At 40.8% G+C, this 4375-nt stretch overlaps 1 pseudogene; it reads right to left on the bottom strand.

The window, feature by feature from the left end:
• Positions 1-196: 196 nt before the first annotated feature.
• LOC101664490 lies at positions 197-1283 on the bottom strand (annotated as a pseudogene).
• Positions 1284-4375: the final 3092 nt, after the last annotated feature.

The raw sequence follows: 4375 nt of genomic DNA, 5'->3' as shown, positions 1-4375 counted from the left end.
GTAGATTCTTGTAGTCGGTTCCCCCTTTCTACCCCACATTCCCTCCACCCTCCAGTGAAATCGATTTTTTTAAATAGGAAAGGTGATTGCTGTTTTTAACTATTTTGGAAACAAAATTGGATACGAGGTAGTCATTTTTCAGTGAGTACCAAAGATTACAAAGTTTTCATTTTTCTTTGTTACTTAAGAAGTCATATCATGATTTTGTGCCATTTCTTATTAGTATTTCTTCTGTGAAGCAAAAACAGTCCCCAAACGGAGGCTCTTCAGGGTCATAGGAACAGCAGACGCCATTTAGTCACTAAAGGTCAGAACCTGAGCCGGCTGCGGGTAGGCTCAGCCTCATCTTGAGATGGAGCATCCTGACATTGACAACCATTGTGTTTCTCAAGAGCTACTGCAACAAAATGCTGCGTATCTATTTTGCGGTCCTCAAATACCCATTCTTTTTCTTCCTTCCCATGCAGGAATGAATGAGTTTCTCTATAAACTTGGTTTGTATTCAAGTTTACAAACTTGGTTTGTATTCAAATTTAATATAAAATTCAAACCACTGTAATTCAAATCCTAGTCCAACACTAACGGCTTTTTATTTTTTAAGTGATGGGATTGTCTGTTACTTCTCAGCCTGTGTTTATTTATTTTAACACGTTATTGTGATTTGTGTGAACGTTTACTGAGCACATTGGCGTTCCAGTTAAATATTCACACACATATTGTTTCACCAGTGGCTTTGATAAAGCTTCCTTCCAATGCTCAGTTTCTAGAAGACATATCCAGATGAGTTCATTCAACCTTAAAGCTTCTGATGGTTTCCCACTCATTGTTAGTACATTTCCCTTTTCATAATGTGAGAGAATTCTGGGATTGAGCCACGACTCGGAAAGCTAGTCTTCATTATATCAATTCCAACCTGCAGCTCAGAAGCAAGTATCGCATAGTCTCCTAATGAGAGACGTTAACGTTGAAATTGGGATATGGATTCAATGAGTCCTCTGCAAGTACTTATTTATTTATTTTTTGCAGTTCTTTGCAAGTGAATATCATTCCATGGAATATTCAATTTCTCTGCAACCAATTTCTTTATCATCAGACGACCAGTCATGGCTGCCTTAGCATCCTGGGTAAAGATAAACTAGCCAATGTGCCCCTCTTTCTTGGACTGGATCTCTGCCCTGCTCAGCAGTCAAGTGCCTGGCACACGGCCTCCCTTGCTGGCATCCAGCAGAAGTGCTTGGCAGGGTAAACCATGCACTGAAAACGGACCTCGCTGCCACCTCCATGCTGAGATGGCGCGGATGCTCTGGACTTCTGTTTTCAAAACCATGACTCTTTATCATAAGCAACCTATTGGAATGGCTGAATGGAACCAGTTATTTTTGGTACAGTGACTCTATGTATTACTCCCATTGTCTTTTGATGATTCCTGGATTGTTCAATATTTTGCCCATAGACTCCTTCAATATTGCAATTCAAAGGTTGACTTTTCCTTGTTGCTCTTTCAGCTTGAGAAATGCTCAGTAAGCTCATCCTTTTTGGTTTGCTAACTTTGGGTCTTTGTATATTTTATTGTAATACTTTACTTTGCATTCTTGTGCTGCCTTATGAAATTTTCTGTTCAGTTCTTTTACTTCATCATTTCTTCAATTAGTTTCAGCTGCTTTACCTTCTAGGTTTTTTTTTAAATTTGTAAATTAATAAGGGTTCATGAGGGAGTGGGGAGCGGGGAGGGAGGGGAAAAAGGAGCTGATCGCCTTCTAGTTTTTTCTGACATCCACTTTTGTCTTTTCTTTCTTTCCTGTCATTTTAGTGAGCTTTTTTGCTTTCTTCTTGTATGACATTCTAGTTTTAAATTTATAATAAATTATCTTATTGGGGGCTCATACACCTCTTATCACAATTCATCCATCCATCCATTGTGTCAAGCACATTTGCATATTTGTTGCCTGATACCTGATCCCATCGACACCTCGTGATCACACAGGCTGGTGTGCTTCTTCCATGTGGGCTTTGTTGCTTCTGAGCTAGATGGCTGCTTGTTTATCTTCAAGCCTTTAAGACCCAAGATGCTATATCTTTTGATTGCTGGACACCATCAGCTTTCTTCACCACATTTGCTTATGCACCCACTTTGTCTTCAGTGATTGTGTTGGGAAGGTGAGCATCTCCTCCAGATTGTTTATCTTGTCTATCTTATCTAGATAGACCTGTATAAATAATAATATGCACAAAAACAAGACAGAGCAAAACAAAGCAACAAAACAAAGCAACAAAAACCAATGACAAAAAAAGAAAAGCCTATAAATAGTTCTGATGTTGTACTCCCATAGTGTTTTGTTTCAGTGTGGTGGCGTCAGATTGGGCACAATTCCCACAATGTGTCTCCAGTGTTGTCCCCTGTATCACTATGGGTCAGTGAGAGACATTGTGTTTGGTAGTGGGGCTGGCCCTATGGTCCTCTGTGTGCATTGGCTGCTCTGAGCAAAAATATCATCCTCAGGCTTGGTGGGCCAGGATGTGCTTCATTCTTTTCCCCTCCCCCTTCATTTGCTCCTGTGTGCTCTGATCAGACATGTCCCTCCCTCTGAGCTGTAGCTTCAGTGCTGCCCTCTGAAAGGAATTCTTCTCGGGGTAGGGAGGGCTGTTCACTTAGTTGGCAATGGGGCTGGCCCATCAGGTCTCTCTATTGGTTCCTTGCTTCAAGCCAGTGAGTTGCGTTCTTGTCTTGGAGCACCAGGTTGAAGTCTGGTCCCTCTTTCCCTGTGGAGATATAAACAACACCCTCCCCTTGGGTGGGTTAGTGCCCTGTTCCCCTGGCTACCCATGTCTTTTCTCCCCTCCCCCATCTTTTTTAGTTGGCTACCATATGTGTCCCTGGGTTTAGTCTGACCTCTGCCATATTACCCAGACCTCAGCCCAGGAATGTATGCACATGCATGACGTTCTTTATGTTATCTCACAGTTCATCAGGTGTACAATGTGTACACCTGTGTCAAATCTCAAAGTTGTACCTTGCTTCTTATAGGTTTGCTTTAATTTTCTGAACTTGCATAAGTGCAATTGATGGTCTGTTCCTTAGTCAACCTGTGGCTTCAGATGGGCTGCTAATCTGACCTTCTCTGTCATCTCTTCCCATAGATACACCCAACTTGATTCTTGTGTATTCCATCTAGCTACGTGTATAGCTCATACTAACCTTGTTGAAAGAGAGTATTTGCAATGAAGAAGCTGTTGGTCTTGCAAAATTTTATCTTGTGATCACCAGTTTCATTTGTATCACCATGGCCATATTTTCCAACTCCTCCTCCTTCCTCTTTGTTTTCACATTTTACTTTCCAGTCCCTCATAATTATTAGTGCATCTTCATTGCATGTTTGATCAATTTCAGACTGAAGAAATTGGTGTAATATTTCAATTTCTTCATCATTGATTTTATTTTCACTGTCATGCTATTTTAGGTGCTTTTCAGTTGGTTCCAACTCTTAGCAACCCTATCTTCAACAGAAGTAAACACTGCACAGTATGGTGGCATCCTCACACTTGTTCTTATAGTTGAGCCCACTGTTGTAGTCAACCCATCTTGTCCAGGACCTATTTCTTTTTTCCTGGGCCTCCATTGCACCAAGCATGATGTCCTTCTCTAGGGACTGGTACTTCCTGACATGTCCAAAATGTGTGAGATGAAATTTATCCAGCCTTTCCCTTAAGGAGTATTCTGGCTGTACTTCTATGGAGACAGATTTGTTTGTTCTTTTGAACAAACATAAAAATATCCATGGTATTTTCTGTATTTTTTGCCAGCACTCTAATTCAAATGCATCTATTCCTCTTCGGTCTTCCTAAGTCAGTATTCAGCTTTCACATGCATGTCAGGTGATTGAAAATACTGTATCTTGGGTCGGGTACACCTTAGTCTTCAAAGTAACAGTTTTGCTTTTTAACACTTTAAATAGGTCTCGGGCAGCAGACTTGCCCAATGCAATGTGTTGTTTAATCTCGTGATTGCTGGTTTCATGAGCATTGATTGTGGATCCAAGCAAGATGAAATCCTTGGCAACTTCAATGTTTTCTCTGCTTATGATGGTGTTAACTATTGGTCTAGTTGTATTTCGATTTTCTTTATGTTGAGTTGCAATCCATACCGAAGGCTGCAATCCTTGATCTTCAACAGTAAGTACTTCGAGTCCTGCTTACGTCCAGCAAGCAAGGTTGTGTATTCTGCATATTGCAGGGGTTTGATAAGCCTTCCTCCAGTCCTGATGCCATGTTCTTCTTCATATGATCCAGTTTCTCTTATTATTTGCTCAGCATACTAATTGAATAAACACGGTGAAAAGCTACAACTCTGAAGCACACCTTTCCTGATTTTAAGTCA

Source organism: Echinops telfairi, unplaced genomic scaffold, assembly GCF_000313985.2.
Source record: "Echinops telfairi isolate 266 unplaced genomic scaffold, ASM31398v2 ScPeMD7_7469;HRSCAF=8507_0, whole genome shotgun sequence".
Taxonomy (NCBI): Eukaryota; Metazoa; Chordata; class Mammalia; order Afrosoricida; family Tenrecidae; genus Echinops; species Echinops telfairi.
The sequence above is the reverse complement of the archived record's forward strand: the minus strand, read 5'-3'. Positions and strand labels throughout refer to the sequence as shown.